This window comes from Pseudophryne corroboree, chromosome 4, assembly GCF_028390025.1.
Source record: "Pseudophryne corroboree isolate aPseCor3 chromosome 4, aPseCor3.hap2, whole genome shotgun sequence".
In the NCBI taxonomy this organism is placed as follows: domain Eukaryota; kingdom Metazoa; phylum Chordata; class Amphibia; order Anura; family Myobatrachidae; genus Pseudophryne; species Pseudophryne corroboree.
This window is the reverse complement of record NC_086447.1, coordinates 490062170-490086190: the sequence shown is the minus strand read 5'-3', so window position 1 is coordinate 490086190 and position 24021 is coordinate 490062170.

Sequence of the window (24021 nt, the reverse complement as noted above, 5' to 3'; positions counted from 1 at the left end):
AATTTTTTGCTTTGTGTTGTGTGTGTGTGTGTGTGTGTGTGTGTGTGTAATTATGTGTGTATGGGTAATGTGTGTATATATATATATATATATATATATATATGTGTCTGTGTGTGTGTGTCTATATATAGGTGTGTGTGTGTGTGTGTGTGTGTGTGTGTGTGTGTGTGTGTGTGTGTGTGTTTTTATATATATATATATATATATATATATGTGTGTGCATGTGTAAACATATACTGTATATGCAGGTGTATGTATGTACATAGTGTCCCAATGGTGCAGCACTCCTGGTGTCTAAGTAATACCACTATTGATGAAAGTGCCACACTAATAAAGGTCATTGAAACGTTGCCAAACTTATGCCTAAAACAGTGGTATTACTTAGACGCCAGGAGTGCTGCACCATTGGGACAATTGTGGATTTATTTGTGCGGCCACCCAGCGCAACACCCGGTGGGCAACCGCTGCAGCATTGTTCATGCACGGGGAAAGCCAGACATCATGCCTTTGATATATATATATATATATATATATTTATTTATTTTATATGTGTATATATATATATATATATATATATGTGTTGGTATTGTGTGACCGCCGGTCACCATACCGAAGGTGGGATCTCAGCATTTAAATGCCCGGCGGGCTAAGTGGCAAGCTCGTCACAGGTTCTATTCCCACTCTATGGGAATATGAGTGGGAATAGTCCCTTCTAGTCGACATACTGACTCTAGGAATTGTGAAGGGAGCGAAATGTAGCCGTCGGTTTTGTAACCGACGGTCCCCCGATCGCCGGTCACATAAATACATCCCATATATATATATATATATATATATATATATATATATTTCCACACCAAACGCCGGCACTCGGTTCGCCCACCGGGCTCACTTGCTCTGGTGCCCTCCACTGGGGTAGCAATCCCCTGCATATGTATCCAAATAATGAGGCGGCACTCAGAGACTGGAACAAGTGATTTTTAGTGAAAGAACTGCATCACAGCATCAACGTTTCCCCTTCGTCAGGATAATCACACAGTGCAATAAACAACATTTTTATAGACACTCACCCCTGGCGTCCTCCCCCATGTCAGGCTCCCGCCGGCCGCGCCATTCCGGGCCCGTTCGTACGCCCATTGAAAGTGACCACTTCCGCCGGAAGTGGCATCATATGGTGACGTCCGGGTCCCGGGCCGCGTAACCACGGCAACCCTGTGAAAACAACAATATCATGTTTAAAAACCACAATATCATGTTTAAAAACAACAACACCACTGTACAGTCGGAGAGTGCGATCCGCAGTGCTAATATAAAATGACACCTTAGAGTGTCCCTGGTGCCTCTATTAAAACCTACAATATCCTGGTGCTCCAAAACAAATATCTGTGTGCATACTGTGCAACCAATATCAAGCGTGAACAAACCCGCAACCGTGTGCGGCTATATAGTGTGTATTCACACTATATGTGTTGGTCTCAGCGGACCATAATATTAAGCTTAAAAAAACGTAGCTTCTTTACAGGCTACTATATTAATAATATAAATATGTGTACACAGATCCCACCCCCTAATCCCACAGTGGCGTTGACCTATAACAGCAGCTACCCAAACCCTTACAATATTAAAACCATAACCAGTGCAGGGGCCCGTCGCCCCCTCTTACCCTTCGTGACCACAGGTATATGTTAATTTCACCCTACTGTAAACTTCACATGACAGCACATATAAACTCTACACAGAAGCACCAATATTAGCATAGTATCTAAACATTTTCTCATTATGATCCAACCACTTTAGAGACTATCATGACATCTCATCCCTCCCTTTCCACGAAGTTCTACACCTACAAAAAATTATTAAGGCCTAGTGATTCATTTAACCCTTTAGGTCGGAGGGTATCCAACCTAAAAATCCATCTGGATTCCAGTTGGAGCAGTTTGAGGGCTCTATTTCCTCCCCTGATTGACTCCGGTACATGGTCAATTACCCGGTACCTAAGGGTGGCCATGTTGTATTTAAATTCAGCAAAATGGCGAGCAACAGGTTGATCGCTTACTCCGGTATTGATGGCCGCCCTGATTGCCTGTCTATGCTGCGCCATCCTGACCTTAAATTGACATTCCGTCTTACCAACGTAATAGAGTCCACATGGACACATAATTACATACACCACAAATTTTGAATGGCACGACAACGGCCAATTAATCGTGAACTTCTTGGCCGAGTGTGGATGTCCAATGACATCACTCGTGGACATATAGCTGCAGGTTGTGCATCCAATGCACTTATAGCAGCCGTTGGCTCTTGTCAAAAAGTGTTGCGGGGCTTTCTTTTTGAATTTGCTGAGATCGGTTTTAACCACAAGATCCTTGATGTTTTTACCCCTCCTATAGCTGGGCATAATCCTGGTGTTTCTGAAGCATTTTAAATCGGGATCTGAGGCAACCATTGGCCATAATGTCTTAGCCTTTTTGCTGGTGTACCGGCTGTTCGTGTTGTATGTATTGACCCACGGAAGTCGATCTTTCTTATCAGTGGGGTTCACATTGGTAAGTAGCATGACTCTGTCTTGTGCTACCGCCTTCGCCCGAGCTGTTTTTAATAGAGGTAGAGGGTACCCCCTCTGTAAAAATTTATATTCCATGAGATTCAATTGATTCTCAACATCCTCGGCTCGGCTAGTGATTCTGCATACCCTTAAAAATTGTGAATAGGGCAGCCCACAGATGGATGGAGTGGGGTGAAAACTGTTAAAACTTAAGATGGTATTTCTATCAGTGGGTTTGGTAAAAAGATTGGTGATAATCTCCCCGTTGGAAATTATAATCGAGATATCTAAAAACTCAATCTGTGTGTGGCTACATTTCAGAGTTAGCTTGATGGGACTAAGAGACCTGTTCTGTTCCATGACAATGTCCCGGAGTGAATGTTCACTTCCAGTCCAGAACATAAGTAAATCATCTATGTACCGGTAATATAAGAAAATTTCCTTAGAGATTACTGGATTTTCATAGAATAAGCTTTTTTCAACATCCCACATATATGTATTGGCGAACGCCGGCGCCACAGCCGACCCCATTGCGCACCCTGTTGTCTGTCTGAAGAACTTGTCCCCAAACAGAAAATAGTTGTGCGCAAGGGTGAACTCCAACAGTTGAATAAACAATTCTACATCAGGTCCTGTATAATGTGGGTTTCCTACCAATAGTCTCCTCACAGCCTGTACACCCCCCTCATGGGGGATGCAGGTGTAGAGGCTCGTAACATCCATTGTTGCCAAAAGCACATCAACTGGTACCTTCTCTACCCTCAGGAAGTGTCTTAACAATTCATTAGAATCTTTTAGATGTGAGAATGTTTGTTGGATGCAAGGCTGAAGGTAAGCATCCAGAAAAATTGCCACTGGTTCGCACAGTGACCCCCGGGCCGAAATAATCGGTCTCCCAGGGGGTCTCTGTGCGTCTTTGTGGACTTTGGGAAGAGTGTAGAAAATTGGTACTACAGGGTAATCCGTGGTTAGCTTTAGAATAACATTACTGGACAATAACCCCTGTTCCCCAGCCTTTTTCAACAAATCAGCCAATTCCTTTTTATAAGCCTGAGTGGGATCTTTCCCTAGTACACAATAAGTATCCGTATCACTTAATAATCTATTACATTCTGCCACGTAGTCCCCAGTGTCCTGGACCACCACCGAACCCCCCTTATCCGCCCCCCTAATAATAATGTCCTGTCTTGTACTCAATTTTTTCAGGGCAGCGTTCTCCTCTTTCGTGAGGTTGTCAAACACGTGGGGTGGCTCTTCAGTGCCAGCATGTTCTAGCAGTCTGCTAAACGTTTTTAGGGTTGGATTGGTGGATAGGGGATCAAAACGGGAGTGGGAACCCAGTTTCCTGATTCTAGGTGGGATGTTACTCGCAGATTCTTGTTTAGGCTGTTTCTCAAAATATTCTTTCAATTTAAGTGATCGGTGTAATCTGAAAGAGTCTACTTTCCATTGAAATTGATTGGGTCTGTTCGTCGGTACAAACGTGAGACCCTTTTCCAGTACACTTACCTCCGCCGGGGAAAGAGGGCTGGAGGACAAATTGAAAATTAAGTCCTTCTCACTGCTCTCGGGGGCCAGGGGTGAGTGTCTATAAAAATGTTGTTTATTGCACTGTGTGATTATCCTGACGAAGGGGTGTTAGGCCCCGAAACGTTGATGCTGTGATGCAGTTCTTTCACTAAAAATCACTTGTTCCAGTCTCTGAGTGCCGCCTCATTATTTGGATATATATATATGTTTATCTCCCTGCCTCTCTGTTAGGGGCCCCCTTGTTTGAAGCACCCCGGGCCCCCCATAGCCTTAATCCGGCTCTGCCCTGCAGTGCACATGGTTTTGCCCAATTGCTAACAGAATTCCTGCTGCGATCAACTTGGAATTACCCCCATAATACCTATTATTGCACCCTCAGTCAGTGAATATATATCAGCTCCTTTAATGTACTCCATTATACAAGGTCTGACAATTAAGTTCGCAAACTCACCACCATGTGCTTGCTGTGGCAGCACTGGACAGAAACCTCAGTATGGTTTGATGACAGTGGCATAACAGCATTTCACAGCTGTGTTGTTGATTTATGGAAGAGTGTTCCTGAGTGGTGTCTATTATTGTCTGTGTGTGTGTTTTGGTGTGCCATTATGAGAATGTCGGAGCTTGAATTTGAGCAACGAAGTGAAAGTGAAATCAGAGAACTGTTAGTGCAAGTTACGGGGATAATGCTATGAAGAAAACAACAGTTTACAAGTGGGTGAAACATACTGAGGGAAGAGAAAGTGTCACTGACGATGAGAGATCAGGATGGTGAGCAATGAGCAGAAATGCAGAAAACATTGCAAAAGTTCATCAAATTGTGAGTGAAAATCATCAGCTGACTGTCAGGAGAATAGCGGAGCAAGTGAACATCAAACAAACAGACAGGTGAGCACGGAACAATTGGACATACAGTTGTTTATTTCCATTACAGGAACTCATTGTATCGTATTGGATCAATTTTAAGACACAAAGTTCACAGCTTTGGGGACATAATTCATCTAATGAGGACTTTTCTGCACATTATGCTTGAATCAGATACAAAAAAAGTCACGTGGCTAACATAATTAATTTTTTATTTTGTATCACTGGATGCAGTTTATTAAGTTTATTGTTTTAAGTGATATTAAATGCTTGTTTATATAAAGGTTTTTTTAATATTTGACATAAAGAAATCTTCATATTACTGTATTGGTATCAAGTCATTTATGCACCTGAGGTTTATTAGCGCATATAGGGGGTCATTCCGAGTTGATCGCTCGCTAGCACTTTTTAGCAGCCGTGCAAACGCATTGTCGCCGCCCACTGGGGAGTGTATCTTCGCTTTTGCAGAAGTGCGGATGCTTGTGCAGCAGAGCGCCTGCAAAATCTTTTTGTGCAAAACAAGAGTAGCCCTGTAGTTACTCTTCGTGTGCGTTGATTCTAACGATGGATGGACGGCTTTTGACGTCACACACCCACCCAGCGAACGCCCAGCCATGCCTGCGTTTTTTCTGCCACACCTGCTTTTTTCTAAGCACTTCCTGAAAACGGTCAGTTCACACCCAGAAACACCCTCTTTCTGTCAATCTCCTTGCAGCCGGCTGTGAGATTGGAATCGTCGCTAGAACCAGTCTAAAACCACAATGGACTTTGTACTCGTACGAGGCGCGTGCGCATTGCGAAGCATATGCATGCGCAGATTAGCCTTTTTTTCACTGATCGCAACGGCAGCTAGCGATCAACTCGGAATGACCCCCATAGTCACCGAGAAATTGTATGTTTTTTAGTACAGCTGATTTCAGCCGCTACTAATTGAGCTGTGTGAACACAGACACAGCTAGACTTAATTGCTGCTAGGTTGATTCACCAATTGATGAGAGCATTATAAATAAATTATTTACTATATACTAGCGCCTAGATAAGTTTGGTGATTATACTATTTGGAAGTACTGAAAAGGCTGCATGAAAAAGTTAGACGAAAATGACCCAAAATTTTTGCCAACAGCTCATGGATCTTGCATCACGACAGTGCACCTGCTCACACAGGACTGTCTTGGAGGGAGTTTTTAGCTAGTAAACAAATAACTGTGTTAGAACACCCTCCATATTCTAGTACCCAATTACTTTTTTCTGTTCCCGAAGATAAAGACACCGTCTAACACCGTTGACACGCCCCCTCCCGCCTCGAGAACACCTCTGCCTGTCAATCAGGCAGAAGCAATCGCACCAGTAAGATGCTGTTAGCGTGCGCACTCCACAAAGTGATTCAGACTGCGATCGCTGCCACTGCAGCAATGCAGTCTGAATTACCCGCATTGTCCTTGTCAGGGCTGATGCAAGCTCTCTGCACCCTAGGCAAAGCTTCAGCCTAGCGCCCCTGCAAACTCCACCTCTAGGTGGAGATATGCAGGTGGCCACTAGGTAGGCTGGGGTGAATTGCATCATTATACATATACAGAGAAAAGGGACAACACTCAAGGACTTTTAAGGTGAAAAAGTACTGTATATTAGAAACAAAGTCACTATATTTTCACTTTCAAATCCTTGAGTGACTACCATTCTTTCTGCCTATGTATATACCTCGTTACAGCTCTATGCGAAATGTACGTCAGTTGTTACAGCTGACTGCCTTCCTTTATTTGATTTTACATGCCCTGAATTAAGCCATATATGCCTCTCCTCTCAATTGTTTATCCATCATATCTATATGGAGGTATAGGTTAGGACGCCAGTCCTTTAGGATGGTACAGTGCCTAGTATATGACGTTGCCTATTAGAAAGTGCCAGCTTAAAATCAATAGCCGTGTTATACCTGTGTTAAACCAAAGGAAAACAGATGGCAAACAAACCAACAATATAACAGAAGGACTGTGTTACATCCACAAAACTCAGGATCATCATGTGGTTTCTCCCCACTACTACCATGAGAACTCCAGGATCAGACTTACCACCTCTCCGGGTGAGAACATCAAGTCTGCCCCAATGAGCATGGAGCCGTGGGGGGAGAGCACCAGGACCAGGCTCAGCAGGGACATCTCCATCGGACTTCAGTGTGCTCCCCACATTCTCATACCCACCCGTACTATTATTTATCAAAATAATGTTTTCCCAATTTTCCTTCTGCCACTGGTTACCTATAAATGGTTTTTTCCACTGCCCCACCCCCCCATTTATTTTACTCTGTTACCCCACTGTGTGCCTTTCCTGCAATGTCTACCTCCACTGATTGCACACCTCGCCATTGTGACCTACATACAGGGTATATCATACTACTACTACTACTACTACACAAGTGTAAATTTTTCCATATATGCATTGGGCCCTTGTATGGCTCACGTCCCACAGTGTAACCTTTGTAGTGCATCCAACATGGCTGCCTCATCCGGTACACTTGTGGATGGGATGAAAAATACATGGGACCCTACTCTGATCTTTAGGACTCTGCAATCTCCCCATTATGTGTAATGTCTTCTGGGGTAGGCTATTTCACCCATGGTAATCCTACACAGTGCGCCTAAGATGGCTACCTCACCTGGTACCTTGTGAGGGTGTAATACACAACCTGTGGAAGGTATTACCCAAAATGCCTGCACCAATCCTGCATTATGCTTATTGTTAGGTTTTCTTTTATGTCTGTGTGGCTTGTCTATTGCTGCTTTACTTAAATCTTCTGTATTACTGTATGTGCATTGTTTTTGATGTCTGTAAAGCACCTTGAGTCCTGTTGGAGAAAGAGCGCTATATAAATACAATTATTATTATTATTATTATTATCAAGTATCAACAAACACAAACCAAGTGGGGTACAGCACACACTACAATTAGTACAAAAAAAATGTACTACCTACAGTGTCACATAATACGTGTTTGAGTCAGAGATAATGGCCCTCATTCCGAGTTTTCGCTCGCTAGCTGCTTTTAGCAGCAGTGCAAACGCTAAGCCGCCGCCCTCTGGGAGTGTATCTTAGCTTAGCAGAAGTGCGAACGAAAGGATCACAGAACGGCGGCAAAATATTTTCAAGCAGTTTCAGAGTAGCTGTAGACCTACTCCTACCTTGCGATCACTTCAGTCTATTTAGTTCCTGTTTTGACGTCACAAACACGCCCTGCGTTCAGCCAGCCACTCCCCTGTTTCTCCAGGCATGCCTGCGTTTGTATCCGACACGCCTGCGTTTTTCAGCACACTCCCGGAAAATGGTCAGTTACCTCCCAGAAATGCCCCATTCCTGTCAATCACTCACCAATCAGCAGTGCGACTGACAAGCGTCGCTAGACCTTGTGTGAAACTGCATCGGTTTTTGTGAAAGTATGTCGCGCGTGCGCAGTGCGCACCATACGCATGCGCAGAAGTGCCAATTTTTAGCCTGATCACTGCGCTGCGAACAACGGCAGCTAGCGATCAACTTGGAATGACCCCCAATAATCGAATGCTAAGGCATAATTTCACCAACAGTGTCGCACAATGCGTTTATGAGTAGGAAATACAATATATTACTGTGGTACCACCTTCACCCACAGCATCACACAATATGTGTATATGTCAGAAATAATAATCGAACAAAGTGGTTGACCTTCACCAACAGTGTCGCACAATACGAGTAGGAAATAAAATATATTACTGTGGTACCACCAATGGTGCAAGTAGAAATATTTTCTTACTGGTACTGAGTGCCAAAAACGGGCATGGTCATGTGTTGTGAGGGGGTGTGGCCACATGCCATTAGTGGGAGTGGCTACATGGTACTAGCAGTGTGGCTACACGACACAGCCCCTTTTCTTTGCACTCTGGAGGCAAGGCTAGAAATATATAGCTATGCCTTCAGTGTAATAAAAATATATAGTGATACCCCCAGTATAATAAAAATATATAGTAATGCCCCCAGTATAATAAATATATATAGTAATGCCTCCATTATAACAGGAAAATATACTGTTGTAGTGCCCCTGGTATAATAGAAATATATAGTATTGCCCTCTTAATAATAGCAGGGCCGAAACTAGGATTTTTGTCACCCGGGGCAAGGCAATAGTGTGCGCCCCCCCCCCCCCCCTCCCAAAAAAAAATGTAAAAAAAATAACAACAGTAAAAGAAAGTCTGTCAGACTAAAATATCAGATTACCAGGAAATTTGAAAAAAAGGGGATACTATTGGACAATATTCCCCTATGTGCCTCAAATGCCCTACAGTATGCGTCACATGCCCTGCCAGCGTGTTTAACTACATGCTCCACTGTGTGTCCCCATACATTGCACTACATCACTATACTACATCCCCTACACGCTGAACTACATAACTATACTACATGCCCTATATGCTACACTACATCACTACACTACATCCTCTTATATGCTACACCACATCAGTGCACTACATGCCCCTATATACTGCACTACATTACTACACTACATACCCTATATGCTACACTACATCACTACACTACATCCTCTTATATACTACACCACATCAGTGCACTACATGCCCCTATATACTGCACTACATTACTACACTACATACCCTATATGCTACACTACATCACTACACTACATCCTCTTATATACTACACCACATCAGTGCACTACATGCCCCTATATACTGCACTACATTACTACACTACATACCCTATATGCTACACTACATCACTACACTACATCCTCTTATATGCTACACCACATCAGTGCACTACATGCCGCTATATACTGTAATACATTACTACACTACATACCCTATATGGTACACTACATCACTACACTACATCCCCCTATAAGCTACACCAAATCCCCCCATCTGGGAGGCAAAGTGGAGGTTGATACTGCTAACTGGGAGCACAGTGCGCTTCTATAGCTTGTACGGTGCACCGCACGCTAGTTGCAGGACTGCATGGCAAAGAAGAGAGTTTAAGACAGTAACCAGCATAGGAGAGATCCCAGGTACTGGAGCTCACCCGCACAGCGCTGGAGCCAGCTGTGGGCAGACAGGTGGGTCAGAGACATTGCCAAGGGAGCTGTCTGCTGCCTCACTGAAGCAGCACAGCCCTGCCGGTAAAAAAAAAAAAAAAAAAAAAACCTGTTCCTCTGTAACTTCTTGGCACCCCCTCAAATCCTGCACCCGGGGCGCATGCCCCCTTAGCCCCCTCTAGTTACGGCTCTGATAATAGAAATAAATAGTAGTGTCCACATTACAATAGAAATATATAGTATTGCTCTCATAATAACAGAAATATATAGTAGTGTCCCCATTACAATAGAAATATATAGTAATACCCCCACAATAAGTGAAATATATAGTAGTGTCTACATTATATTAGAAATTAATTACCCCACACAGTGAAGCCAGAGACAGGCCCAGCAGCCCAGCCTGTGAAGAACAAAAGCCGCTCATTGCTGATGCATCACACGAACCGAGTGAAGGGAAAGAGCTGCACTGCTGCTCCCAACAAGAGACGCAATCAGGCTCCTCTGTTCACAACAACCACAGCCACCAGAGGAGGAAGCGACAACACCATCGCGCTCTCAGTAACCCTGATAAAGTGGGAGGTACCATCATGCTTCCAAGGACCATGGTCTTGTTGCTTGGTGGTGCATTATAATTGTGGTAATGGCAGTCACGGGTGCAAAGTGTGTGGCAGGTAATACTGCTTACCTGCTGCCAAATTCTTAAGGGTACTCCGTACCCAAGCGTACCTGCATACTTGCACCACTGGGTACCACCTTCACCCACAGCCTCACACAATACGTGCATGTGCCAGAAATATAAATCGAACACTGCAGCTGACTTTCACCAACAGCTTTGCACAATACGTGTATGAGTGGGAAATAAAATATATTACTGTGGTGTCAATTTCACCCACAGCATCACACAAAACATGTATGAGTCACAAATGGTAGTCGAACACTGCGGTTGACCATCACCAAAATTTTATAAATTATAATTTTAGGCATTTTTGTTTTTAGTTTTTCTTTTAATTTTACACTGAGGCGGAGACCCTGGATCTATGGACAAATCACCCCTTTCAGATACAGCAGACAGAGCACTCCTGCATTGATACTGATAGGACACACCAGCCCTGGATGTTACTGGGTTAATTTAATTAACACTGGGGAGAGCCCCCTGGATGTATGGACAGATTACCCCTTTAAGATACAGCAGACACAGCACCCCTGGACTGGTAACAGCAGACCAGACAGAGCTCTCCAACTGATACAGCAGAGCAGTCTCAGAACACTCCATTAAGCTACACCCACCCCACACCGAAATAACACAGTGCTGATGGACACGTCCGTTCAGTACACTCTCCACAGCCGGAGTGAAGATGGCGACGATCTCCTAAGACTTTCATAGAATCAAAAAGCCGCGAGAATCTGACAGCGGGAAGAGGACATTCGGCCTCGCTTTGGGATCCGAGTAGGGCGGGAAGTCTCGAGCTGCACTCTGATCCGGACTCGTATTGCAAAGTTTGGGTGAGTCTGGTTCTCTAAGAACTGGACCTGCTCATCTCTAATTTATATATTAACTGAATGTGTTAAAATATTGAGCAGAACATAATTTCTATAGCTGAGTTTTCAGCAGTAGTAATAGGTGTATGAATAACATGAGGCTTTTTCATAGATGCACCCAACTAAGATTTAGGATTACATAAATAGGGTCAAATGAAATGCCTGCATTGGTTTGTCTAAATACTAATGGTTAGCATTACTGCCTCACAGCACTGAGGTCAATTCCCACCATGGCCCTACTGGTAGGTTAATTGGCTTCCAACAAATAACCATAGAGTGAATGTGTGTGCGTGTACATGTGGTAGGGAATATAGGCCCTCATTCCGAGTCGTTCGCTCGGTATTTTTCATCGCATCGCAATGAAAATCCGCTTAGTACGCATGCACAATATTCGCACTGCGACTGCGCCAAGTAATTTAACAATGAAGATAGTATTTTTACTCACGGCTTTTTCATCGCTCCGGCGATCGTAATGTGATTGACAGGAAATGGGTGTTACTGGGCGGAAACACGGCGTTTTATGGGCGTGTGGATGAAAACGCTACCGTTTCCGGAAAAAACGCAGGAGTGGCTGGAGAAACGGGGGAGTGTCTGAGCGAACGCTGGGTGTGTTTGTGACGTCAAACCAGGAACGACAAGCACTGAACTGATCGCACAGGCAGAGTAAGGTTGAAGTTACTCAGAAACTGCAAAGTAGTGTGTAATCGCAATATTGCGAATACATCGGTCGCAATTTTAAGAAGCTAAGATACACTCCCAGTAGGCGTAGGCTTAGCGTGTGTAACTCTGCTAAATTCGCCTTGCGACCGATCAACTCGGAATGAGGGCCCTAGAGTGTAAGCTCCACTGGGGCAGGGACTGATGTGAATGGCTAAATATTCTTTGTAAAGTGCTGCGGAATATGTGTGCGCTATATACATAGCTGGTAATAAATAATAATAAATACTCATGCATCTGATGCTATAAACGAGAGAGGTAAGCTTGAGCAATCCAACGAACAAGCAGACTATTAGCCTTACTAAGTGCAAAGAACAGTTTTTATCTTATCAGCTCTCTGATGGTATCGACCTATATTTGATCCCTAATGTGTGCATTTTTAAAGCCATAAGAACGTTAGCAATATCAAATTAGATGTTTTTATTGGTCTACCAAATTATCTTGGCATCTGCCACTTGAAGTGAGGTGTATAGTTGAATTAATCAACAAATAGTCAGACCATCACTCCAGCTAAGAGCAAACACACCATCACGTGCATGCAATCAACTTATACTAATCATCATAATCTGATTGTTAAAGTGTAATTGACTAATTGTATCTGGCAAACCTTAGTGAGAGATACCACTCTGACAGGTGAAATGAAGGAGTAACATATTATCTCATATACCCAGGGAATACTTGGGGTGGTCTACTAGTACCTGACACAGTTAGTGAGAGGTACAACACATCACAATAATTTTAGTTTTCAGGACGGCTGAGTGACATCACATGCAGCCACTCCAATTCAAAAAATGGCGCCAGACACCCTGCCAGCACAGCCAGGCTGCACGGCCAGGGGTCAACCTTAGTTTGATGCATCCACAATTTAATTGCAGACACATCAGGAGGCAGCCCATCACACATGTTGGGAAGCCTTGCGTGTACTGGGCGGCCCCCGGCATGTGAGATGGACGCAGATCTGGCTGCGTATGTAGCGATCTGCATCCATCTCTGAATCAGCCCTATACAGTAGTTTGAGTAAGAGATATGAAACATATGACAAATGTATCCCATAACAAACGTTATATCAATGAGCTAACTGGAGATTAATTACATCTCATACACATTAGCGAATTAATATTACTATATCATGCAGTACTAGACTGCATACAGATGTTTCTGCACAGCACATAAGTTGAATGCTAAAACTACAGCATCTGATACTTAAGGGCCCTACACACTTGGCGACCCGTCGCCGAGCTGCCCGATGGCCGATATGGCCGGTGGCCAACCCGGCGGCGGGTGGGGGGGGTGAAGTTTCTTAACTCCCCCCATCACCCAGCTCCATAGCAGTGCATGCTAATATGGACAAGATTGTCCATATTGGCCTGCATGCATAAGCGACCCGGCACCAACGATAAACGAGCGCAGGTCCGCGCATCGTTCATTGTTGGTGCCTACACACTGAACAATATAAACGAGATCTCGTTCATTAATGAACGAGTTCTCGTTCATTAATGAACGAGAACGTTCATATCGTTCACTTAAATCTTTAAGTGTGTAGGGCCCATTAGTTGCTATCCTTGCTTTGCTACTGTGTTTGATTAAATACAGTATGTACTAGTCTCTGGGCAGAAGGCCAACAACAAATTGAATAGAAACTGTTATACTCTAAATCAGATATTGATACTAGTGAACCATAGTTACAGTATCAACCTACTATACAAACTCAGATTTGATACTATTCTGATATAGCAGCTATCTTCAAGTTATTCCATTTGTGGTAACAATACGATGAGCTAATTTCTGTTGTTTTACATTTATTAAAACCTATTATAGTATTTACAAATTAACATAAAGACAGAAGTACTGTAAGCTTTATGTTAATTTGTAAATCCTATAACAGGTTTTAATAAATGTAAAACGACATAAATGGAATAACTTGAATATAGCTGCTATATCAGTATAGTGTCAAATCTGAGTTTGTACAGCATGTAGATACTGTAACTATGGTTGTCAAGTATCAATATCTGATTTACTTGTTCTTGACGTTTACCAATGAGCACCCGTATCAGATAGGGCAAGAAGTGAAAGGACCATTTTTGTAGTTTATTAGATTATACTCACTGGTGCAATACAAATTTTGATCCGATTGGGCGTTATTGTTCACGCAACAAGAACCACGCATCGGTAATGACATCATTATATCAACCCCCTGTTCTGTGATGAAGTCATTATGTCAACCCCCTTTTCATCCCCTTAGGGGAGGTTTATTAAAATTCTAATTACCGTATATACTCGAGTATAAGCCGACTTTTTCAGCACGTTTTTTTGTGCTGAAAAAGCCCCCTCGGCTTATACTCGAGTCAGTGGAAGGAGAGACACGGAGGGCACAGCGCGCGGCTCTCCTGTGTCCCTCCTGCGTCTCCGTCTCCAGCGGCGTGTGTGTGTGTGTTAAATTAACTGCCCGTTCGTGAGCTCTGATTGGCTCACGAACCGGCACTTCATTTAACACACACGCGCCGACGGAGACGCAGGAGGGACACAGGAGAGCCGCGCGCTGTGCCCTCCGTGTCCCTCCTTCCACTGACTCGAGTATAAGCCTGCTCCACTTCATGTCCATCAACCAGTGTAACAGTGAACACAGTAGCACCATCACTTGCTCAATAAAACACACAGCCTCGATATGCTAAAGTGGACTTGTCCTTGCTTGGGTTAATCACAATTCTGTTGGTGTGTGTGTACATTAGCTCTGCGTTAATTATACAATTTACCTGTGAAGAGTAATTGTAAAGATGTGCAGGGCTGCCATCAGAAATTTGTGGGGCCCGGGACTGACAAAATAGGCAGAGCTCCCTCCCGGAATATGCTGAAATAGGAGAAGGTAAGGAATAGGGGCAGGCGCAAGAGAGAGAAGTTGAATAGGGGCAGAGTGGACAGAGAGAGAAGGAATAAGGGGAGACGGGAGAAAGGAGGTATAGGGCAAATTGTAATTGTAGGAATGGGGCAGACGAGAGAGAAGGGGAAATGGGGGAGATTACCCCCCAGTATGTCACACAGAGACCCCCACATTATGTCCAAGTGCCCCCCCAGTATGCCACACAGAGCCCTTCACATTAATTATGACCCAGTGGCCAGTGCCGGCAGTATGCCACACAGAAGATCCCCCCATATTCTGTCAGAGTGCACTCCCAGTATGCCACACAGAGCTTCCCCATATAAATATTGTCTCAGTGAGCCCACCTCCCAGGGACAAATGCAGGATTTGCTGAGGAGGGTTTCTATACTGTGCATATAAAAGCCAACTGACCAGCATATCACAAAATAATGACCCACACTACTGTATATGGCATAAACACACTCACTTTAGATTTTGCTGCAGCACAGGGCCTGATGTGGATGGGGCTGCTGCTGGGCACTCTGCGTTGCGATGCATTAATTAGGCTCCAGCCACTCACGGAAAATGCAGTGAATCGCGGGTCTATGTGAGGGGGAGGGGTCAGAATGACGCGAGTGTGATAGGAGCATATCATATTAGCCTCTCACTCTTCCCCTCACCATAGACCTGCTACATTATGGCATTATGCGCAAGGGGCGTGGCTTAGATCAAAGAGCCGCGGGCAGCTAGTTTAAAGAGCATTGACCTGTTGGGAAGGAGGGGGTGTTTCTGATTACCCAGAAACCTCCTCCTTTATACGCTAGTGTCTCAGGTTACACCAAACTGTACCGCCTGCGCCAGGACATGACGTATGGACCGGGAATCTAGAACCACTGGAACAAAGCCTATTTAGTGCCTGGACCCTGAAGAGAAGCAGTTAGACCGAGGTCTCGGAAGATGATATGTCCAGGAGAAAGCCAGCGCAGTGTGGACTAGCTGCAGGAGCACAGGATCACAGCAGGATGCAGAGGAGGGGTATGCTGCTGCATGCATTCAGCAGCAGCACTGCGGCAGCCATGTCCCCTGTCCCTATTCACAGTATTTGGTGACACTGTGTGCGGGCCCCACCATTAATCTTGCACTGGCGGGCCCTCTCTCTGTCCGGGCCCGAGACTGCAGTACTGGCAGTACACCTCCTGATGGCGGCCCATCAGATGTGTCCTCTTACATCCTTGCTGCAGTCAATACTGTAGCATAGCATTTTGTTCGCAAATACAGTCGCAGACACATGCAGACCATAGGCATGCTGCATATTATTTTAATCAGCCAAAGATGCTCATGCATCCTATTTCATTACTTTGTGAGTAAGGGGGATATTCAATAGCACCCATCTTTGGATCTATTTTCACCCATGCATTTTCATTTTTTTTTTAATCGAATCAGCATGGGCAAAAAACAGACCTAAAAATGGGCAAAAATGCCCACAAATTTGACAAAACACGTGTACCGCGTGACCACATGGTTTTTGCCCCTGCCAGATTTTTTGACCAGTCGAAAAAATGGCATGGGCATTGAAAAGGTCAAATCTGGCAGGGGCAAAAACCATGTGGATCACTCGATACACGTGTTTTCCCAAGGTATTGCCCAAGGTACATAAGGATACCATCAACCCTCCGGGACGACCTATAATCACGGGCACTAACAGCATAACATCTAATCCAGCGGTGGCCAACCTGTGGCTCTTGAGCCTCATGTGGCTCTTTCTTTATTCAAGTGTGGCTCCCGACACTCAAAGTTATGTGACCACAACAGATCCGGAAACTGCTGCACTCCAGCCAGACAGTCAACAGCAGCACTACGGGGACTGAGAACTGAGAGAGCCAGATACTTGAGGTGAGACACCCACTGTTAAACAGAGGACACATAAGGGGATGCTGCAATTGCACGAGGTGTGTTTTTTTTTTTTTTTGGGGGGGGGGGGGGGATATAGTAACATATGAGGTTCCTGGCAGGAGTGACACAGGAGAGTGCTGGCAGGAGTGACACACTGTATGAGTGTGCTAGCAGGAGTGACACATGAGGTAGCTGGCTGAAGTGACACAGCAGGGTACTGGCTGGAGTGACACATGGGGGAGCTGGCTGAAGTGACACAGCAGGGTGCTGGCTGGAGTGACACATGGGGGAGCTGAAGTGTATTATGTGAATCTGGCTTTTTCAATATATTTTATGTGGCTCTTTCTTTCTCAATTGTTTTATGTGGAAGCGGCTTTTTAAATGTATTTTATGTTGGATCTGGCTTTAAAAATGTATTGTATGTGGATCTGGTTTTTGAAATGTATTTTATACCAGAGGCGTGGCCTAGCAGGCACAAGGCCACACCCCAGTTTTGCATGTCGGCTCTTTGATGTGCCTAACAAAATTTTTGGCTCTTTGTTTCTGACTGGTTGGCCACCCCTGATCTAATCTATCAGCTGTGGTGGATTCTTTCTTACATTGGTGGAAAATACCATGGCGTATTTGAAAGACACAGGAGACGTCCTTAGAAAGCTGGATGGTGTCCAGTGGGACAACGCCTGCACTCTAATAAGTGCGGATGTAAGCACACTATACACTATCATCGACTGGGACAAAGGAAAACAAGCGGTAGAATTCTTTCTTGATAAAAGTGAATTTAATGATGCCACCAAGGAATTTGTATTGGAGTCCATTGACTTCATTCTGAGAAATAATTATTTCTACTTTCAGGGCACATATTATCTGCAGGTCAGGGGAACCGCCATGGGCACCAGGTTCGCCCCCAGCTATGCCAACCTCTACATGGCCTACTGGGAAGCCTCCACGGTGGATCTATGGAGAGATCTGGGGGCGGGCCTGGTGTGCTGGTGGCGGTTCATTGATGACATTTTCTTCATTTGGAAAGGCAGTGAAGCATCTTTTCAAGACTTCCAGAAACTACTCGACTCCAATCAGTTTAACATCGCCCTTACTTACACTCTAAGTAAGGAAGCACTTTCCTTTCTAGATCTGAATATATACACAGAGGATAGAAAAATCTGCACCAAAACCCACCGGAAGCCAACGGACTCTAACGCTTATCTGAATATTAACAGCAAACATCACTACAGATGGCTGGAAAATATTCCAGTAGGTCAATTCAAGCACTTGAAAAGAAATTGTACCGATAGGGCAGTCCTAGATGTCCAGATTGATGAAATGACAGATAGGTTTCGTGAGAAAGGGTATAATGACTCTCTTCTTAATGAAGCAAATGAAAAGGTGAAGAAGATAGATAGAAAGGATTTGTTAAGAGAAACAGAAAAGAAGAAAGACGAACAAGGTGAGAACCCCTATCAATGGGCTTTTACCACACGCTATGGAGGTCACCACAAAAGGATTGAAAATATCATCAGGGATAACTGGAGGATATTGAAAGATGACCCGGTCCTAGGGGGTCATCTACCTCCCAAACCCATGTTCATCTACAAAAGGGCCAAAACTTTGAAGGAGCATTTAGTACAGAGCAGTCTAAAAGAAAACATAGGGGGACGAACGTGCAATAGGGGATTTCATAGGTGCGGGGAATGTCTTATGTGTCGCACCACAACTAAGAAAGACATACAACGGAAATTTGTTGAATTTGAAGTAAATGGTATAAAATACAAAATCAACGATTTCATAACTTGTCACTCCAGAAATGTCGTATATTTATTAGAGTGCCAATGTGGACTAATTTATGTCGGGAAGACATCACGCCCTCTGAAAACCAGGGCTGCTGAACACATTTACAACATCCGAAAAGGGTCTGAGACCCATCTCTTGTCCGATCATTTCAGGGTCATTCATAATAAGTGTGAAGGGCATATAAAAAGATTCATGGGGATACAACAAATCAAACCTAATTGGAAAAATAAGAATATAGAAAAGCGGCTTGCACAGTGCGAAATTAAATGGATATTTAATTTAGATACTCTTAAACCAAGGGGGCATAATGTAGACTTCGAACTCAAGTGGTTTTTAGATTAATTCATATATCCAATATTTTTATGCCTTCATTTCCCAACCCCGTTTTTCTCCTATGATCTGTACCCTTATATGTATTTATAACCATTTTTATTTGGTAACCATTTTATCTGGTGATATTAATTATCTTTTATCTGGTGATATTAATTATCTTTTTATTTTATTCTCTTATATGTTTTGACCAATTTGGATCCGAATTTAGGAGACAGTATGGGACCCCACCCGGGTAATAGGGATGGACTGGTTGGGAATACTAAGTACCACCAAGAAAGGTATCGGTGTGGGTGTTCCCAGCTGTCTCCCAACCATCGTATAAGAATCCTGTGCCCAAAAAAAACTTACTTCAGAAGAAAAGTATCACTGAAGATAGGATTCGTGCATAGTATCTCCCGTGGAATACAAGGAAGTGTAAGCCTGTGGAACGCATTACAGCTGCCACTGGGCGGAAGAAGTATGGAACGCAGTGATCGTTACAATAGGAAGCTGCGTCTGACCCGCATACACGTGATTTCCGGCCGGGAATGCGGAAGTCACGGCGCCACTTTCTAGCAAGATATGGAACGCAGGAAGCCGCGTCTGACCCGCATACACGTGACTTCTGGGCAGGAATGCGGAAGTCACGGCGCCACTCTTCTTGCACGATATGAAAGACATACAAATTGTGCAGTTTTCTCCACAGGTGGAGAGATGTGGAGCCTACCACATGCTGTTAATACTGGAGGACTTTTGTTTTACATAATTCAACACATTATTTGGAATCTAGTTACATCACTTCCCTTTTGTGAAACCGGAAGTGACATCATTACCAATTATCCAATTTCTTGGTCTATTTACCAGGTATAAAAGACCAGTCAGTACACTATTCCTCATCCAAGTCTTGAGAAAGGTTCTGTTGAACCGAAACGCGTTGCTTGGACTGAGGAAAGGATGCTTGTGGAGACCCGGTGAACTATTGCTGAAAAACCTCATTGCGGTGGTGCCAGGCTATTTCAGCCCAGGACCACATCAGCTTATTTATAAGCTAGCCCACCGCAATACAGGGAGATGGTGAGAGCTTCTTTCTGTCATCTTTAATAAGCACTAAGTCACCTTCAAGGATTTACCATTCCACATTGCACTTTATTATTGTATTTGTTTTTGTATTTTTTATTGTATTTTTTAATTGTATCATTAAAACTTGTCCATTTGTACTTCCACACCTGTTTTATTGAAGTCCTTAGCCCTTGCGTGGGCCACCCCATTAATCTGTGGGGGGTATAATATACCACACCTTTCATCTTTTTACATTGCATAGGCCTATGCCAAGGCCCTCATCACATCCATACGGATTTAGCGCCAATGACATATTGTTTCACCTTTTTGTTCATTAATTCTGGGAATTGGTGTTGTTCCCCCCAATTGAACAGTTTGTCAAGGCAGCTTCGTCTGTTTAACCGCGCAATTCTGAGACTGTACCAATACTTTTGTTTGAACCTAAAGACGGGCGAAAAATGCAGTTTTTTTGACTGGTCGAAAATATGGCACTAATTGAATACCCCACAAAAGCGGGGGGGGGGGGGGGAGGACGCAAAAAAAAGATGCTCGTCCTACCGAGTCACATGGCACTCAAGTGTTATGTGTAACCCAACTTGTAGCGCATGGAGCAAAGATGTAAGAGGACACATCTGTAGTATAACTCGTTTTACGGTGGAGAGGGAACACAGAATTAGGCAGAAAAGAGTGTTAGGAGAATGTATTCTAAGACAGGTTAAAATGAAACAATAGTACTATATCCAGTTAACTGTTGATGACCATGACTAGGTTTGCATATGCAATTGAAATATCCATAACTGGTTCTGTGACTTTTCTTCATGAACCTGAATGGGATTCATACTGAAGCAGTTTATTTAAATAAAAGCTATCTTGCGAAAGAAGTTGTCAGTTTCTGGGTGTTAAGGTTTGGAAAACCTCGCAACTCTGACACTAAGGCTGGGTACACATTATAGTGATAGCCATTCTTCTGGATGGTCAAGCCGAATTCCCTTTAGCCCAGATCAGCGGAGATTGGCTGTATACACTAGCCTATGTAATGAATGATGGAACAACATCTTGTTCCGTCATTCATTACACTGCATGGCCAATCAGAAGATGTCCCATCTGATGGGGGATTTTAACTATCCGTAGATTGATTGGACAAATGTTTCATGTGATATTGCTAGGGGTAATAGGTTTTTAAACACACTACATGATCACTACATACTTCAACTAATCGAGGAACCAACTAGGTACATTGCAATCTTATACCTGGTATTAACAAAAAATGGGGAAAATATATAAAATATTATATTAGCCCATAGCCCATGGGAAACAGCGACCACAATATGGTCAACTTTGCCATGATGAGGGAAGCTTTAAGGGACATTGACTGGGAAATTTTGTTTCTCGGCAAGAATATTACAGAGAAATGGTAGGTATTTAAAACATTGCTTGCTAGTTATACTCATAAATTCATTCCCATGGGCAGCAAAAGAAGAAGCAATAATTGCAAACCAATGTGGCTTAACAGACAGATTAAGGAACTAATGCTCAAAAAGAGGTGAGCATCCAAAAAGTATAACTCAGATGGGAAGGCATCATTCCAGTAATATAAGGATTGCAACAAAATATGCAAAAAAAAATCAGAGCGTCTAAAATAGAAACGGAAAAGTTAATAGCGAAGGAAAGTAAATCAAACCCCAACAAGATTTTTAAATACATCCACAGCAAAAGATTAAAGAAGGAGAGAATAGACCCTTTAAAAGGCAATTTGGGCACCCTAATCAACGACGACAATGACATAGCGGAAAAATGAAACAAGTTTTTTTCATCTGTATTCATGAAAAGACCAGATGGCTGGATTGACGCATAACCTTAGCAATGATAATGCCCCACAGGTAAGTGCTTATTTAAGTGAGGAAGTAGTCTGTGACCGATTAAAAAAAATTATGATTAATAAGTCACCTGGTCCCGACGGAATTCACCAAAGGGTTCTCATGGAGCTACACTCCGAACTAGCAAAACCCTATATTTGATTTTCAAAAACTCACTTGCATCAGGCATGGTTCCCAAAGACTGGCGTATAGTGGAAGTAGTGCCAATATTTAAAAAGGGTAGTAAATCTGAACTAGATAATATTATAGACCAGTAAGTCTTACATCTATAGTGGGGAAAGTACTGTAAGGTATTGTAAGGGATAGAATACAGGCGTACCTTGAAGTCAATAAGGTTATTAATAGGAAACAACATGGATTTGTGAAGGATAGATAATGTCAAACCAACTTAATAGGCTTTTACGAAACAGCTAGTGCAAACCTAGACCAGGGTAAGGAGGTGGATGTAATCTTTTTAGACTTTGCTAAAGCTTTCGATACAGTACCTCACATGAGACTTATCTATAAATTAAGAGAACTTGGGCTAGGAAGCTCAATATTCACTTGGGTTGGAAATTGGTTGGATAAAAGGGAGCAGCGAGTGGTGGTAAATGGAACTTTTTCGAAATAGACTGAAGTACTAAGTGGTGTGCCATAGGGGTCACTATTGTTCAACATTTTCATAAATTGTCTAGAGAGCATGGTGTCAATTTTTGCAGACCATACCAAACTATGTAAGGTTAAAAATTCGGAGGGGGATGCTGAGTCTCTTCAGAACGACTTATTTAAACTGGAAGCACGGGCAGCAAAATGGAGAATGAGGTTCAATATAGACAAATGTAAGGTAATGCAACTTTGGTAGCAAGAACAATAATATTACCTACATACTAAATGGGGAAAAACTAGAAGATTCTGTACTGGAAAAAGATTTAGGTGTTCTCATAGATAACAAACTTAGCAGTAGTACCCAAAGTAGGAATGCAGCAAATAATGCAAACAAGGTTTCTCTTACGTCCTAGAGGATGCTGGGGACTCCGTATGGGGTATAGACGGCTCCGCAGGGCACTTTAAGACTTTAGAATGGGTGTGCATTGGCTCCTCCCTCTATGCCCCTCCTCCAGACCTCAGTTAGATCCTGTGCCCAGTGGAGACTGGATGCACTGCAGGGGAGCTCTACTGAGTTTCTCTGAAAAGACTTTTGTTAGGTTTTTTATTTTCAGGGAGCACTGCTGGCAACAGGCTCCCTGCATCGTGGGACTGAGGGGAGAGAGGCAGACCTACTTAAATGATAGGCTCTGCTTCTTAGGCTACTGGACACCATTAGCTCCAGAGGGTCGGAACACAGGTCTCACCCTCGCCGTTCGTCCCGGAGCCGCGCCGCCGTCCTCCTCACAGAGCCGGAAGATAGAAGCCGGGTAACTATGAGAAGAAAGAAGACTTTAAAGGCGGCAGAAGACTTCAGATCTTCAATGAAGTACAATGCGCCATTGCTCCCAACACACACACACACACACACACACACACACACACACACAGAAGGCACTGTACAGGTGCAGGGCGCAGGGGGGGGCGCCCTGGGCAGCAATTATTACCTCAAAAACAGCACTGGCACAGGTCTCAGATAAGCGGAGGCAGTATAGTATAAAATCCCCGCCAGTATAAAGAAATTGAGCGGGACCGAAGCCCGCTGTCGAGGGGGCAGGGCTTGATCCTCCAGCATTAACCAGCGCCATTTTCTCCACAGCATGCTGCAGAGAAGTGCTCCCGGACTCTCCCCTGCTGAACAATAACAGGGGGCAAAAACGAGCGCGGGGGGGGGGGCACATTGATTTGGTGCAGATTGTACATATATTTATATATATAAAGCGCTATTTAGGCTGGGACCTTGGTTTCAGTATACTCTCTCTCTCTGTCTCTCCAAAGGGCCTTATTGTGGGTCAGTCCCTATATTTATCCCAGTATGTGTGGGGGTGTCAGTACGTGTGTGT